General features: G+C 37.6%; 7 non-coding genes across 7 annotated transcripts; all 7 read right to left on the bottom strand.

Annotated features, from left to right (window-relative positions):
* Positions 1-2,015: 2,015 nt before the first annotated feature.
* On the bottom strand, positions 2,016-2,087 carry TRNAD-GUC (transfer RNA aspartic acid (anticodon GUC)). The gene has a single exon. It is a non-coding gene; the product is annotated as a tRNA-Asp (tRNA).
* Positions 2,088-4,437: 2,350 nt separating this feature from the next.
* On the bottom strand, positions 4,438-4,509 carry TRNAD-GUC (transfer RNA aspartic acid (anticodon GUC)). Its single transcript has one exon. It is a non-coding gene; the product is annotated as a tRNA-Asp (tRNA).
* A 2,795-nt stretch (positions 4,510-7,304) lies between these two features.
* Positions 7,305-7,376, bottom strand: TRNAD-GUC (transfer RNA aspartic acid (anticodon GUC)). Its single transcript has one exon. It is a non-coding gene; the product is annotated as a tRNA-Asp (tRNA).
* A 2,352-nt stretch (positions 7,377-9,728) lies between these two features.
* On the bottom strand, positions 9,729-9,800 carry TRNAD-GUC (transfer RNA aspartic acid (anticodon GUC)). The gene has a single exon. It is a non-coding gene; the product is annotated as a tRNA-Asp (tRNA).
* Positions 9,801-12,156: 2,356 nt separating this feature from the next.
* TRNAD-GUC (transfer RNA aspartic acid (anticodon GUC)) lies at positions 12,157-12,228 on the bottom strand. The gene has a single exon. It is a non-coding gene; the product is annotated as a tRNA-Asp (tRNA).
* Positions 12,229-14,583: 2,355 nt separating this feature from the next.
* On the bottom strand, positions 14,584-14,655 carry TRNAD-GUC (transfer RNA aspartic acid (anticodon GUC)). The gene has a single exon. It is a non-coding gene; the product is annotated as a tRNA-Asp (tRNA).
* Positions 14,656-17,011: 2,356 nt separating this feature from the next.
* On the bottom strand, positions 17,012-17,083 carry TRNAD-GUC (transfer RNA aspartic acid (anticodon GUC)). The gene has a single exon. It is a non-coding gene; the product is annotated as a tRNA-Asp (tRNA).
* Between the last annotated feature and the right edge of the window lie 881 nt (positions 17,084-17,964).

Genomic DNA, 17,964 nt, shown 5'->3' with positions numbered 1-17,964 from the left:
GGAACATCTTGGGTACTTGCCAAAGAAATGTAAATTCAATTTCTGATAGCATTTTTTTTTATTATTATCCAAATGATAACATTTTTATTCCATTTTTACAATGCAACAAAATTGGAATATTGGAGAAATGAAATAAATGCCTATAAAAGTGAAATACTATTGTTGGTACGTGTTGTGTTCCAAATATGTGCTTCCTACTATGTATATAGTAAGAGTTCTATTGATTTACATGAGTAATATAAACAATTTGTTGGTCTAAAGTTCACAAAATGTCAAATCCATGTCAATTCTTGTGCATCATGTACTACGTCAAAATCTTACAGAAATTGTTTAAACAATCATTTTCTCTGATGCACGGGTCGCTCATCTCTATCGCTATGGCCTCTATGCACAGAGCAATGTATAGTTATTTTCTAAGTGATCTAGTTAAATTTCTTAGAAAATGCCTTGAAATCGTCCCATGTGTAGGCCCCATTAGTTTACAGTGGCCAATTTCAGTAAAATGGCACATTTTGTTACTTTTTTCAAGGTTACCATCAATTTCCAAATTAGCTAATACATGTACCAGTCATTTCATAAAATTATATGGATTAGCAGGGAATTCTAACTTTGATAGTTGTACAAGTTATCTTCAAATCTTAAGCCGTGTACACATGGCAGCGATAGGGGCTGATATCGCTGGGAATATGGTGGCTGGCAACCATATTGCCAGTGATGGGAGTGTGCCCCGGCAATAAATCGCTGGGTGCGCGCTCCTGTTTTAAGCCCTGTTCTAATCGCTGGTCGCTGCGACCAGCTGATTACCTCTGTGGAACCGATGAAAAGGGGGCATTGAGCGATATATTGCTGGCTAATATATTGCCCGCCAATGTACTGCCGGGCGATATATATCGCCCTGTGTGTACACACCCTCAGAAAGCATACTGCAATTAGTTCAATACAAGATGCTAGATTTCTTTTTATTGCTAACAAGCAGAATACGTAAACCAATACAATAAAACAATATTGCAAAGAAACTATCATTGTAGGATAGATGTATTTTTAAATAGTATGCACAGAAAACTGTAATTTTTTTTTCTAGAAGCAAGCTGTAATGTGCCCTGGGATCATCTTGGGTACTTGCCAAAGAAATGTAAGTTCAATTTCTAATAGCATTTTTTGGTACTTGTGTATTATCATGGGGGCATTTGTGTAGTGGGCTATTCAGGGTAGTGAAATCGCATCGCATGCCATTATTGTATGGCATGCGATGAGATATTGGTTATGGTTGCACATATATTAATTTCATTTAATGTGCTATACCATTTAATGACATATAATGTCATTTATTTAGGCCCCAAACCCCCCCACTATCCACGCCATCCCAAAGCGTTGCGTTGCCCGAAGCGTGGTGAGGGGACACGTAATACATGTAACATAATATGCGTCCCCTCACGGGTCTCGCTGAGCTTGCCACGCTTCAGGCTATATAAACTCAACTCCACGCGTCCCGCCGCCCCTTGCGGGGCTCGCCGCGCTCACCACGCTTCGGGATGACGTCGATATTAGGGGGAATATTAATAAATGACATATGTCATTTAATGGTATACTACATTAAATGCCATTATAACAGTTTAAATCGCATTGCATCGCATGCCATGCAATAATGGCATGCAATGCGATTTCACTACGTTTGAGTACATAGTAAAATCGGGCGCCGTGCTAATACACAAGTACCCATTTTTTTGGATTATTATCAATATCATACATTTTTTATCCCATTTTTACAATGCAACAACATTGGAATATTGGAGAAATAACGTAAATACATATAAAAGTATATTACTATTGTTGGTACGTGTTGTGTTCTTTATATGCTAATCTATGTGTATGGATTTGGGTATTGTTTATTTTCTAAATACACAACTTTATGTAAATAAGTTTTGTGTTCATTTTTATGTATGTTATAACATTTTGATTCTTTTATTTTTCATAGTGTTAAACTACTGTAATATTGGAGAAATAAAATTTCTTGCCTCCCCGTCGGGGAATTGAACCCCGGTCTCCCGCGTGACAGGCGGGGATACTCACCACTATACTAACGAGGATCAGCTGTTTCACTTTGCTGCCACATCAGTGCAGGAGAGTGGGTCTACTATGTATATAGTAAGAGTTCTATTGATTTGCATGGGTAATATAAACAGTTGAAATCATTGCTAATTGCCTATAATTTCCACATGTTGCCTATTCCATTTGCACAACAGCATGCAAAGTTGATTGTCAATCAGTGTTGCTTCCTAAGTGGACTGTTTGATTTCACAAAAGTGTGATTGACTTGGAGTTACATTGTGTTGTTTAAGTGTTCCCTTTATTTTTCTGAGCAGTGTAGTATGCACAGAAAACTGTATCCTTTTTTTCTAGATGCAAGCTGCAATGTGCCCTGGGAACATCTTGGGTACTTGCCAAAGAAATGTAAATTCAATTTCTGATAGCATTTTTTTTGATTATTATCCAAATCATAACATTTTTATTCCATTTTTACAATGCAACAAAATTGGAATATTGGAGAAATAAAATAAATGCCTATAAAAGTTAAATACTATTGTTGGTACGTGTTGTGTTCCAAATATGTGCTTCCTACTATGTATATAGTAAGAGTTCTATTGATTTACATGAGTAATATAAACAATTTGTTGGTCTAAAGTTCACAAAATGTCAAATCCATGTCAATTCTTGTGCATCATGTACTACGTCAAAATCTTACAGAAATTGTTTAAACAATCATTTTCTCTGATGCACGGGTCGCTCATCTCTATCGCTATGGCCTCTATGCACAGAGCAATGTATAGTTATTTTCTAAGTGATCTAGTTAAATTTCTTAGAAAATGCCTTGAAATCGTCCCATGTGTAGGCCCCATTAGTTTACAGTGGCCAATTTCAGTAAAATGGCACATTTTGTTACTTTTTTCAAGGTTACCATCAATTTCCAAATGAGCTAATACATGTACCAGTCATTTCATAAAATTATATGGATTAGCAGGGAATTCTAACTTTGATAGTTGTACAAGTTATCTTCAAATCTTAAGCCGTGTACACATGGCAGCGATAGGGGCTGATATCGCTGGGAATATGGTGGCTGGCAACCATATTGCCAGTGATGGGAGTGTGCCCCGGCAATAAATCGCTGGGTGCGCGCTCCTGTTTTAAGCCCTGTTCTAATCGCTGGTCGCTGCGACCAGCTGATTACCTCTGTGGAACCGATGAAAAGGGGGCATTGAGCGATATATTGCTGGCTAATATATTGCCCGCCAATGTACTGCCGGGCGATATATATCGCCCTGTGTGTACACACCCTCAGAAAGCATACTGCAATTAGTTCAATACAAGATGCTAGATTTCTTTTTATTGCTAACAAGCAGAATACGTAAACCAATACAATAAAACAATATTGCAAAGAAACTATCATTGTAGGATAGATGTATTTTTAAATAGTATGCACAGAAAACTGTAATTTTTTTTTCTAGAAGAAAGCTGTAATGTGCCCTGGGATCATCTTGGGTACTTGCCAAAGAAATGTAAGTTCAATTTCTAATAGCATTTTTTGGTACTTGTGTATTATCATGGGGGCATTTGTGTAGTGGGCTATTCAGGGTAGTGAAATCGCATCGCATGCCATTATTGTATGGCATGCGATGAGATATTGGTTATGGTTGCACATATATTAATTTCATTTAATGTGCTATACCATTTAATGACATATAATGTCATTTATTTAGGCCCCAAACCCCCCCACTATCCACGCCATCCCAAAGCGTTGCGTTGCCCGAAGCGTGGTGAGGGGACACGTAATACATGTAACATAATACGCGTCCCCTCACGGGTCTCGCTGAGCTTGCCATGCTTCAGGCTATATAAACTCAACTCCACGCATCCCGCCGCCCCTTGCGGGGCTCGCCGCGCTCACCACGCTTCGGGATGACGTCGATATTAGGGGGAATATTAATAAATGACATATGTCATTTAATGGTATACTACATTAAATGCCATTATAACAGTTAAAATCGCATTGCATCGCATGCCATACAATAATGGCATGCAATGCGATTTCACTACGTTTGAGTACATAGTAAAATCGGGCGCCGTGCTAATACACAAGTACCCATTTTTTTGGATTATTATCAATATCATACATTTTTTATCCCATTTTTACAATGCAACAACATTGGAATATTGGAGAAATAACGTAAATACCTATAAAAGTATATTACTATTGTTGGTACGTGTTGTGTTCTTTATATGCTAATCTATGTGTATGGATTTGGGTATTGTTTATTTTCTAAATACACAACTTTATGTAAATAAGTTTTGTGTTCATTTTTATGTATGTTATAACATTTTGATTCTTTTATTTTTCATAGTGTTAAACTACTGTAATATTGGAGAAATAAAATTTCTTGCCTCCCCGTCGGGGAATTGAACCCCGGTCTCCCGCGTGACAGGCGGGGATACTCACCACTATACTAACGAGGATCAGCTGTTTCACTTTGCTGCCACATCAGTGCAGGAGAGTGGGTCTACTATGTATATAGTAAGAGTTCTATTGATTTGCATGGGTAATATAAACAGTTGAAATCATTGCTAATTGCCTATAATTTCCACGTGTTGCCTATTCCATTTGCACAACAGCATGCAAAGTTGATTGTCAATCAGTGTTGCTTCCTAAGTGGACTGTTTGATTTCACAAAAGTGTGATTGACTTGGAGTTACATTGTGTTGTTTAATACCCTTTTCACATTGCAAAAACCTGCTTTAAACCCGTTTTTCTAAACGTGTCTTAAAACTGGTCAAAAGCCAGTTAAACCCCTTTCATATTGCATGATGTAAAGGTATATTGCAGTTTAAATACCGTTTTGTACCTTTCAGATTCAACCCGTTTCACCCATAGAAAGCCATACAATGTCATTTTAAATGTTTTTTTTCTTGCTTGTGGGCGGGGATCAAGTGTGGTTATCATTTATAGCAAATACCGTTTCTGAGCTGTTCACACTGCAGGCGAAACGGTTCCGAACCGTGTAGGATCCTGCTTTTAACACGTGTCAAAATGCCGGTTTTCTGTAACCGGTAAATTGACAATGTAGCTTTCACATTGCAGCTGGAAACGTTTTAAAGCACTAAAAAAACGGCAATATACCGTGTTGCAGTTGCAATGTGAAAGGGGTATTAGTGTTCCCTTCATTTTTCTGAGCAGTGTAGTATGCACAGAAAACTGTATCCTTTTTTTCTAGATGCAAGCTGCAATGTGCCCTGGGAACATCTTGGGTACTTGCCAAAGAAATGTAAATTCAATTTCTGATAGCATTTTTTTTGATTATTATCCAAATCATAACATTTTTATTCCATTTTTACAATGCAACAAAATTGGAATATTGGAGAAATAAAATAAATGCCTATAAAAGTTAAATACTATTGTTGGTACGTGTTGTGTTCCAAATATGTGCTTCCTACTATGTATATAGTAAGAGTTCTATTGATTTACATGAGTAATATAAACAATTTGTTGGTCTAAAGTTCACAAAATGTCAAATCCATGTCAATTCTTGTGCATCATGTACTACGTCAAAATCTTACAGAAATTGTTTAAACAATCATTTTCTCTGATGCACGGGTCGCTCATCTCTATCGCTATGGCCTCTATGCACAGAGCAATGTATAGTTATTTTCTAAGTGATCTAGTTAAATTTCTTAGAAAATGCCTTGAAATCGCCCCATGTGTAGGCCCCATTAGTTTACAGTGGCCAATTTCAGTAAAATGGCACATTTTGTTACTTTTTTCAAGGTTACCATCAATTTCCAAATGAGCTAATACATGTACCAGTCATTTCATAAAATTATATGGATTAGCAGGGAATTCTAACTTTGATAGTTGTACAAGTTATCTTCAAATCTTAAGCCGTGTACACATGGCAGCGATAGGGGCTGATATCGCTGGGAATATGGTGGCTGGCAACCATATTGCCAGTGATGGGAGTGTGCCCCGGCAATAAATCGCTGGGTGCGCGCTCCTGTTTTAAGCCCTGTTCTAATCGCTGGTCGCTGCGACCAGCTGATTACCTCTGTGGAACCGATGAAAAGGGGGCATTGAGCGATATATTGCTGGCTAATATATTGCCCGCCAATGTACTGCCGGGCGATATATATCGCCCTGTGTGTACACACCCTCAGAAAGCATACTGCAATTAGTTCAATACAAGATGCTAGATTTCTTTTTATTGCTAACAAGCAGAATACGTAAACCAATACAATAAAACAATATTGCAAAGAAACTATCATTGTAGGATAGATGGATTTTTAAATAGTATGCACAGAAAACTGTAATTTTTTTTTCTAGAAGCAAGCTGTAATGTGCCCTGGGATCATCTTGGGTACTTGCCAAAGAAATGTAAGTTCAATTTCTAATAGCATTTTTTGGTACTTGTGTATTATCATGGGGGCATTTGTGTAGTGGGCTATTCAGGGTAGTGAAATCGCATCGCATGCCATTATTGTATGGCATGCGATGAGATATTGGTTATGGTTGCACATATATTAATTTCATTTAATGTGCTATACCATTTAATGACATATAATGTCATTTATTTAGGCCCCAAACCCCCCCCCCACTATCCACGCCATCCCAAAGCGTTGCGTTGCCCGAAGCGTGGTGAGGGGACACGTAATACATGTAACATAATACGCGTCCCCTCACGGGTCTCGCTGAGCTTGCCACGCTTCAGGCTATATAAACTCAACTCCACGCGTCCCGCCGCCCCTTGCGGGGCTCGCCGCGCTCACCACGCTTCGGGATGACGTCGATATTAGGGGGAATATTAATAAATGACATATGTCATTTAATGGTATACTACATTAAATGCCATTATAACAGTTAAAATCGCATTGCATCGCATGCCATACAATAATGGCATGCAATGCGATTTCACTACGTTTGAGTACATAGTAAAATCGGGCGCCGTGCTAATACACAAGTACCCATTTTTTTGGATTATTATCAATATCATACATTTTTTATCCCATTTTTACAATGCAACAACATTGGAATATTGGAGAAATAACGTAAATACCTATAAAAGTATATTACTATTGTTGGTACGTGTTGTGTTCTTTATATGCTAATCTATGTGTATGGATTTGGGTATTGTTTATTTTCTAAATACACAACTTTATGTAAATAAGTTTTGTGTTCATTTTTATGTATGTTATAACATTTTGATTCTTTTATTTTTCATAGTGTTAAACTACTGTAATATTGGAGAAATAAAATTTCTTGCCTCCCCGTCGGGGAATTGAACCCCGGTCTCCCGCGTGACAGGTGGGGATACTCACCACTATACTAACGAGGATCAGCTGTTTCACTTTGCTGCCACATCAGTGCAGGAGAGTGGGTCTACTATGTATATAGTAAGAGTTCTATTGATTTGCATGGGTAATATAAACAGTTGAAATCATTGCTAATTGCCTATAATTTCCACGTGTTGCCTATTCCATTTGCACAACAGCATGCAAAGTTGATTGTCAATCAGTGTTGCTTCCTAAGTGGACTGTTTGATTTCACAAAAGTGTGATTGACTTGGAGTTACATTGTGTTGTTTAAGTGTTCCCTTCATTTTTCTGAGCAGTGTAGTATGCACAGAAAACTGTATCCTTTTTTTCTAGATGCAAGCTGCAATGTGCCCTGGGAACATCTTGGGTACTTGTCAAAGAAATGTAAATTCAATTTCTGATAGCATTTTTTTTGATTATTATCCAAATCATAACATTTTTATTCCATTTTTACAATGCAACAAAATTGGAATATTGGAGAAATAAAATAAATGCCTATAAAAGTTAAATACTATTGTTGGTACGTGTTGTGTTCCAAATATGTGCTTCCTACTATGTATTTAGTAAGAGTTCTATTGATTTACATGAGTAATATAAACAATTTGTTGGTCTAAAGTTCACAAAATGTCAAATCCATGTCAATTCTTGTGCATCATGTACTTCGTCAAAATCTTACAGAAATTGTTTAAACAATCATTTTCTCTGATGCACGGGTCGCTCATCTCTATCGCTATGGCCTCTATGCACAGAGCAATGTATAGTTATTTTCTAAGTGATCTAGTTAAATTTCTTAGAAAATGCCTTGAAATCGCCCCATGTGTAGGCCCCATTAGTTTACAGTGGCCAATTTCAGTAAAATGGCACATTTTGTTACTTTTTCAAGGTTACCATCAATTTCCAAATTAGCTAATACATGTACCAGTCATTTCATAAAATTATATGGATTAGCAGGGAATTCTAACTTTGATAGTTGTACAAGTTATCTTCAAATCTTAAGCCGTGTACACATGGCAGCGATAGGGGCTGATATCGCTGGGAATATGGTGGCTGGCAACCATATTGCCAGTGATGGGAGTGTGCCCCGGCAATAAATCGCTGGGTGCGCGCTCCTGTTTTAAGCCCTGTTCTAATCGCTGGTCGCTGCGACCAGCTGATTACCTCTGTGGAACCGATGAAAAGGGGGCATTGAGCGATATATTGCTGGCTAATATATTGCCCGCCAATGTACTGCCGGGCGATATATATCGCCCTGTGTGTACACACCCTCAGAAAGCATACTGCAATTAGTTCAATACAAGATGCTAGATTTCTTTTTATTGCTAACAAGCAGAATACGTAAACCAATACAATAAAACAATATTGCAAAGAAACTATCATTGTAGGATAGATGTATTTTTAAATAGTATGCACAGAAAACTGTATTTTTTTTTTCTAGAAGCAAGCTGTAATGTGCCCTGGGATCATCTTGGGTACTTGCCAAAGAAATGTAAGTTCAATTTCTAATAGCATTTTTTGGTACTTGTGTATTATCACGGGGGCATTTGTGTAGTGGGCTATTCAGGGTAGTGAAATCGCATCGCATGCCATTATTGTATGGCATGCGATGAGATATTGGTTATGGTTGCACATATATTAATTTCATTTAATGTGCTATACCATTTAATGACATATAATGTCATTTATTTAGGCCCCAAACCCCCCCCCCTCTATCCACGCCATCCCAAAGCGTTGCGTTGCCCGAAGCGTGGTGAGGGGACACGTAATACATGTAACATAATACGCGTCCCCTCACGGGTCTCGCTGAGCTTGCCACGCTTCAGGCTATATAAACTCAACTCCACGCGTCCCGCCGCCCCTTGCGGGGCTCGCCGCGCTCACCACGCTTCGGGATGACGTCGATATTAGGGGGAATATTAATAAATGACATATGTCATTTAATGGTATACTACATTAAATGCCATTATAACAGTTAAAATCGCATTGCATCGCATGCCATACAATAATGGCATGCAATGCGATTTCCCTACGTTTGAGTACATAGTAAAATCGGGCGCCGTGATAATACACAAGTACCCATTTTTTTGGATTATTATCAATATCATACATTTTTTATCCCATTTTTACAATGCAACAACATTGGAATATTGGAGAAATAACGTAAATACCTATAAAAGTATATTACTATTGTTGGTACGTGTTGTGTTCTTTATATGCTAATCTATGTGTATGGATTTGGGTATTGTTTATTTTCTAAATACACAACTTTATGTAAATAAGTTTTGTGTTCATTTTTATGTATGTTATAACATTTTGATTCTTTTATTTTTCATTGTGTTAAACTACTGTAATATTGGAGAAATAAAATTTCTTGCCTCCCCGTCGGGGAATTGAACCCCGGTCTCCCGCGTGACAGGCGGGGATACTCACCACTATACTAACGAGGATCAGCTGTTTCACTTTGCTGCCACATCAGTGCAGGAGAGTGGGTCTACTATGTATATAGTAAGAGTTCTATTGATTTGCATGGGTAATATAAACAGTTAAAATCATTGCTAATTGCCTATAATTTCCACGTGTTGCCTATTCCATTTGCACAACAGCATGCAAAGTTGATTGTCAATCAGTGTTGCTTCCTAAGTGGACTGTTTGATTTCACAAAAGTGTGATTGACTTGGAGTTACATTGTGTTGTTTAAGTGTTCCCTTTATTTTTCTGAGCAGTGTAGTATGCACAGAAAACTGTATCCTTTTTTTTCTAGAGGCAAGCTGCAATGTGCCCTGGGAACATCTTGGGTACTTGCCAAAGAAATGTAAATTCAATTTCTGATAGCTTTTTTTTTTTTGATTATTATCCATATCATAACATTTTTATTCCATTTTTACAATGCAACAAAATTGGAATATTGGAGAAATAAAACAAATGCCTATAAAAGTTAAATACTATTGTTGGTACGTGTTGTGTTCCAAATATGTGCTTCCTACTATGTATATAGTAAGAGTTCTATTGATTTACATGAGTAATATAAACAATTTGTTGGTCTAAAGTTCACAAAATGTCAAATCCATGTCAATTCTTGTGCATCATGTACTACGTCAAAATCTTACAGAAATTGTTTAAACAATAATTTTCTCTGATGCACGGGCCGCTCATCTCTATCGCTATGGCCTCTATGCACAGAGCAATGTATAGTTATTTTCTAAGTGATCTAGTTAAATTTCTTAGAAAATGCCTTGAAATCGCCCCATGTGTAGGCCCCATTAGTTTACAGTGGCCAATTTCAGTAAAATGGCACATTTTGTTACTTTTTCAAGGTTACCATCAATTTCCAAATTAGCTAATACATGTACCAGTCATTTCATAAAATTATATGGATTAGCAGGGAATTCTAACTTTGATAGTTGTACAAGTTATCTTCAAATCTTAAGCCGTGTACACATGGCAGCGATAGGGGCTGATATCGCTGGGAATATGGTGGCTGGCAACCATATTGCCAGTGATGGGAGTGTGCCCTGGCAATAAATCGCTGGGTGCGCGCTCCTGTTTTAAGCCCTGTTCTAATCGCTGGTCGCTGCGACCAGCTGATTACCTCTGTGGAACCGATGAAAAGGGGGCATTGAGCGATATATTGCTGGCTAATATATTGCCCGCCAATGTACTGCCGGGCGATATATATCGCCCTGTGTGTACACACCCTCAGAAAGCATACTGCAATTAGTTCAATACAAGATGCTAGATTTCTTTTTATTGCTAACAAGCAGAATACGTAAACCAATACAATAAAACAATATTGCAAAGAAACTATCATTGTAGGATAGATGTATTTTTAAATAGTATGCACAGAAAACTGTATTTTTTTTTTCTAGAAGCAAGCTGTAATGTGCCCTGGGATCATCTTGGGTACTTGCCAAAGAAATGTAAGTTCAATTTCTAATAGCATTTTTTGGTACTTGTGTATTATCACGGGGGCATTTGTGTAGTGGGCTATTCAGGGTAGTGAAATCGCATCGCATGCCATTATTGTATGGCATGCGATGAGATATTGGTTATGGTTGCACATATATTAATTTCATTTAATGTGCTATACCATTTAATGACATATAATGTCATTTATTTAGGCCCCAAACCCCCCCCCCTCTATCCACGCCATCCCAAAGCGTTGCGTTGCCCGAAGCGTGGTGAGGGGACACGTAATACATGTAACATAATACGCGTCCCCTCACGGGTCTCGCTGAGCTTGCCACGCTTCAGGCTATATAAACTCAACTCCACGCGTCCCGCCGCCCCTTGCGGGGCTCGCCGCGCTCACCACGCTTCGGGATGACGTCGATATTAGGGGGAATATTAATAAATGACATATGTCATTTAATGGTATACTACATTAAATGCCATTATAACAGTTAAAATCGCATTGCATCGCATGCCATACAATAATGGCATGCAATGCGATTTCCCTACGTTTGAGTACATAGTAAAATCGGGCGCCGTGATAATACACAAGTACCCATTTTTTTGGATTATTATCAATATCATACATTTTTTATCCCATTTTTACAATGCAACAACATTGGAATATTGGAGAAATAACGTAAATACCTATAAAAGTATATTACTATTGTTGGTACGTGTTGTGTTCTTTATATGCTAATCTATGTGTATGGATTTGGGTATTGTTTATTTTCTAAATACACAACTTTATGTAAATAAGTTTTGTGTTCATTTTTATGTATGTTATAACATTTTGATTCTTTTATTTTTCATTGTGTTAAACTACTGTAATATTGGAGAAATAAAATTTCTTGCCTCCCCGTCGGGGAATTGAACCCCGGTCTCCCGCGTGACAGGCGGGGATACTCACCACTATACTAACGAGGATCAGCTGTTTCACTTTGCTGCCACATCAGTGCAGGAGAGTGGGTCTACTATGTATATAGTAAGAGTTCTATTGATTTGCATGGGTAATATAAACAGTTAAAATCATTGCTAATTGCCTATAATTTCCACGTGTTGCCTATTCCATTTGCACAACAGCATGCAAAGTTGATTGTCAATCAGTGTTGCTTCCTAAGTGGACTGTTTGATTTCACAAAAGTGTGATTGACTTGGAGTTACATTGTGTTGTTTAAGTGTTCCCTTTATTTTTCTGAGCAGTGTAGTATGCACAGAAAACTGTATCCTTTTTTTTCTAGAGGCAAGCTGCAATGTGCCCTGGGAACATCTTGGGTACTTGCCAAAGAAATGTAAATTCAATTTCTGATAGCTTTTTTTTTTTTGATTATTATCCATATCATAACATTTTTATTCCATTTTTACAATGCAACAAAATTGGAATATTGGAGAAATAAAACAAATGCCTATAAAAGTTAAATACTATTGTTGGTACGTGTTGTGTTCCAAATATGTGCTTCCTACTATGTATATAGTAAGAGTTCTATTGATTTACATGAGTAATATAAACAATTTGTTGGTCTAAAGTTCACAAAATGTCAAATCCATGTCAATTCTTGTGCATCATGTACTACGTCAAAATCTTACAGAAATTGTTTAAACAATAATTTTCTCTGATGCACGGGCCGCTCATCTCTATCGCTATGGCCTCTATGCACAGAGCAATGTATAGTTATTTTCTAAGTGATCTAGTTAAATTTCTTAGAAAATGCCTTGAAATCGCCCCATGTGTAGGCCCCATTAGTTTACAGTGGCCAATTTCAGTAAAATGGCACATTTTGTTACTTTTTCAAGGTTACCATCAATTTCCAAATTAGCTAATACATGTACCAGTCATTTCATAAAATTATATGGATTAGCAGGGAATTCTAACTTTGATAGTTGTACAAGTTATCTTCAAATCTTAAGCCGTGTACACATGGCAGCGATAGGGGCTGATATCGCTGGGAATATGGTGGCTGGCAACCATATTGCCAGTGATGGGAGTGTGCCCCGGCAATAAATCGCTGGGTGCGCGCTCCTGTTTTAAGCCCTGTTCTAATCGCTGGTCGCTGCGACCAGCTGATTACCTCTGTGGAACCGATGAAAAGGGGGCATTGAGCGATATATTGCTGGCTAATATATTGCCCGCCAATGTACTGCCGGGCGATATATATCGCCCTGTGTGTACACACCCTCAGAAAGCATACTGCAATTAGTTCAATACAAGATGCTAGATTTCTTTTTATTGCTAACAAGCAGAATACGTAAACCAATACAATAAAACAATATTGCAAAGAAACTATCATTGTAGGATAGATGTATTTTTAAATAGTATGCACAGAAAACTGTATTTTTTTTTTCTAGAAGCAAGCTGTAATGTGCCCTGGGATCATCTTGGGTACTTGCCAAAGAAATGTAAGTTCAATTTCTAATAGCATTTTTTGGTACTTGTGTATTATCACGGGGGCATTTGTGTAGTGGGCTATTCAGGGTAGTGAAATCGCATCGCATGCCATTATTGTATGGCATGCGATGAGATATTGGTTATGGTTGCACATATATTAATTTCATTTAATGTGCTATACCATTTAATGACATATAATGTCATTTATTTAGGCCCCAAACCCCCCCCCTCTATCCACGCCATCCCAAAGCGTTGCGTTGCCCGAAGCGTGGTGAGGGGACACGTAATACATGTAACATAATACGCGTCCCCTCACGGGTCTCGCTGAGCTTGCCACGCTTCAGGCTATATAAACTCAACTCCACGCGTCCCGCCGCCCCTTGCGGGGCTCGCCGCGCTCACCACGCTTCGGGATGACGTCGATATTAGGGGGAATATTAATAAATGACATATGTCATTTAATGGTATACTACATTAAATGCCATTATAACAGTTAAAATCGCATTGCATCGCATGCCATACAATAATGGCATGCAATGCGATTTCCCTACGTTTGAGTACATAGTAAAATCGGGCGCCGTGATAATACACAAGTACCCATTTTTTTGGATTATTATCAATATCATACATTTTTTATCCCATTTTTACAATGCAACAACATTGGAATATTGGAGAAATAACGTAAATACCTATAAAAGTATATTACTATTGTTGGTACGTGTTGTGTTCTTTATATGCTAATCTATGTGTATGGATTTGGGTATTGTTTATTTTCTAAATACACAACTTTATGTAAATAAGTTTTGTGTTCATTTTTATGTATGTTATAACATTTTGATTCTTTTATTTTTCATTGTGTTAAACTACTGTAATATTGGAGAAATAAAATTTCTTGCCTCCCCGTCGGGGAATTGAACCCCGGTCTCCCGCGTGACAGGCGGGGATACTCACCACTATACTAACGAGGATCAGCTGTTTCACTTTGCTGCCACATCAGTGCAGGAGAGTGGGTCTACTATGTATATAGTAAGAGTTCTATTGATTTGCATGGGTAATATAAACAGTTAAAATCATTGCTAATTGCCTATAATTTCCACGTGTTGCCTATTCCATTTGCACAACAGCATGCAAAGTTGATTGTCAATCAGTGTTGCTTCCTAAGTGGACTGTTTGATTTCACAAAAGTGTGATTGACTTGGAGTTACATTGTGTTGTTTAAGTGTTCCCTTTATTTTTCTGAGCAGTGTAGTATGCACAGAAAACTGTATCCTTTTTTTTCTAGAGGCAAGCTGCAATGTGCCCTGGGAACATCTTGGGTACTTGCCAAAGAAATGTAAATTCAATTTCTGATAGCTTTTTTTTTTTTGATTATTATCCATATCATAACATTTTTATTCCATTTTTACAATGCAACAAAATTGGAATATTGGAGAAATAAAACAAATGCCTATAAAAGTTAAATACTATTGTTGGTACGTGTTGTGTTCCAAATATGTGCTTCCTACTATGTATATAGTAAGAGTTCTATTGATTTACATGAGTAATATAAACAATTTGTTGGTCTAAAGTTCACAAAATGTCAAATCCATGTCAATTCTTGTGCATCATGTACTACGTCAAAATTTTACAGAAATTGTTTAAACAATAATTTTCTCTGATGCACGGGCCGCTCATCTCTATCGCTATGGCCTCTATGCACAGAGCAATGTATAGTTATTTTCTAAGTGATCTAGTTAAATTTCTTAGAAAATGCCTTGAAATCGCCCCATGTGTAGGCCCCATTAGTTTACAGTGGCCAATTTCAGTAAAATGGCACATTTTGTTACTTTTTCAAGGTTACCATCAATTTCCAAATTAGTTAATACATGTACCAGTCATTTCATAAAATTATATGGATTAGCAGGGAATTCTAACTTTGATAGTTGTACAAGTTATCTTCAAATCTGAAGCCGTGTACACAAGGCAGCGATAGGGGCTGATATCGCTGGGAATATGGTAGCTGGCAACCATATTGCCAGTGATGGGAGTGTGCCCCGGCAATAAATCGCTGGGTGCGCGCTCCCGTTTTCAGCCCTGTTCTAATCGCTGGTCGCTGCGACCAGCTGATTACCTCTGTGGAACCGATGAAAAGGGGGCATTGAGCGATATTTTGCTCGCTGATATATTGCCCGCTAATATATTGCCGGGCGATATATATCGCCCCGTGTGTACACACCCTCAGAAAGCATACTGCAATTAGTTCAATACAAGATGCTAGATTTCTTTTTATTGCTAACAAGCAGAATACGTAAACCAATACAATAAAACAATATTGCAAAGAAACTATCATTGTAGGATAGATGGATTTTTAAATAGTATGCACAGAAAACTGTAATTTTTTTTTCTAGAAGCAAGCTGTAATGTGCCCTGGGATCATCTTGGGTACTTGCCAAAGAAATGTAAGTTCAATTTCTAATAGCATTTTTTGGTACTTGTGTATTATCATGGGGGCATTTGTGTAGTGGGCTATTCAGGGTAGTGAAATCGCATCGCATGCCATTATTGTATGGCATGCGATGAGATATTGGTTATGGTTGCACATATATTAATTTCATTTAATGTGCTATACCATTTAATGACATATAATGTCATTTATTTAGGCCCCAAACCCCCCCCCCACTATCCACGCCATCCCAAAGCGTTGCGTTGCCCGAAGCGTGGTGAGGGGACACGTAATACATGTAACATAATACGCGTCCCCTCACGGGTCTCGCTGAGCTTGCCACGCTTCAGGCTATATAAACTCAACTCCACGCGTCCCGCCGCCCCTTGCGGGGCTCGCCGCGCTCACCACGCTTCGGGATGACGTCGATATTAGGGGGAATATTAATAAATGACATATGTCATTTAATGGTATACTACATTAAATGCCATTATAACAGTTAAAATCGCATTGCATCGCATGCCATACAATAATGGCATGCAATGCGATTTCACTACGTTTGAGTACATAGTAAAATCGGGCGCCGTGCTAATACACAAGTACCCATTTTTTTGGATTATTATCAATATCATACATTTTTTATCCCATTTTTACAATGCAACAACATTGGAATATTGGAGAAATAACGTAAATACCTATAAAAGTATATTACTATTGTTGGTACGTGTTGTGTTCTTTATATGCTAATCTATGTGTATGGATTTGGGTATTGTTTTTTTTCTAAATACACAACTTTATGTAAATAAGTTTTGTGTTCATTTTTATGTATGTTATAACATTTTGATTCTTTTATTTTTCATAGTGTTAAACTACTGTAATATTGGAGAAATAAAATTTCTTGCCTCCCTGTCGGGGAATTGAACCCCGGTCTCCCGCGTGACAGGCGGGGATACTCACCACTATACTAACGAGGATCAGCTGTTTCACTTTGCTGCCACATCAGTGCAGGAGAGTGGGTCTACTATGTATATAGTAAGAGTTCTATTGATTTGCATGGGTAATATAAACAGTTGAAATCATTGCTAATTGCCTATAATTTCCACGTGTTGCCTATTCCATTTGCACAACAGCATGCAAAGTTGATTGTCAATCAGTGTTGCTTCCTAAGTGGACTGTTTGATTTCACAAAAGTGTGATTGACTTGGAGTTACATTGTGTTGTTTAAGTGTTCCCTTCATTTTTCTGAGCAGTGTAGTATGCACAGAAAACTGTATCCTTTTTTTCTAGATGCAAGCTGCAATGTGCCCTGGGAACATCTTGGGTACTTGTCAAAGAAATGTAAATTCAATTTCTGATAGCATTTTTTTTGATTATTATCCAAATCATAACATTTTTATTCCATTTTTACAATGCAACAAAATTGGAATATTGGAGAAATAAAATAAATGCCTATAAAAGTTAAATACTATTGTTGGTACGTGTTGTGTTCCAAATATGTGCTTCCTACTATGTATTTAGTAAGAGTTCTATTGATTTACATGAGTAATATAAACAATTTGTTGGTCTAAAGTTCACAAAATGTCAAATCCATGTCAATTCTTGTGCATCATGTACTTCGTCAAAATCTTACAGAAATTGTTTAAACAATCATTTTCTCTGATGCACGGGTCGCTCATCTCTATCGCTATGGCCTCTATGCACAGAGCAATGTATAGTTATTTTCTAAGTGATCTAGTTAAATTTCTTAGAAAATGCCTTGAAATCGCCCCATGTGTAGGCCCCATTAGTTTACAGTGGCCAATTTCAGTAAAATGGCACATTTTGTTACTTTTTCAAGGTTACCATCAATTTCCAA

This window comes from Crinia signifera, chromosome 1 (genome assembly GCF_055691185.1).
Source record: "Crinia signifera chromosome 1, ASM5569118v1, whole genome shotgun sequence".
In the NCBI taxonomy this organism is placed as follows: domain Eukaryota; kingdom Metazoa; phylum Chordata; class Amphibia; order Anura; family Myobatrachidae; genus Crinia; species Crinia signifera.
The sequence above is the reverse complement of the archived record's forward strand: the minus strand, read 5'-3'. Positions and strand labels throughout refer to the sequence as shown.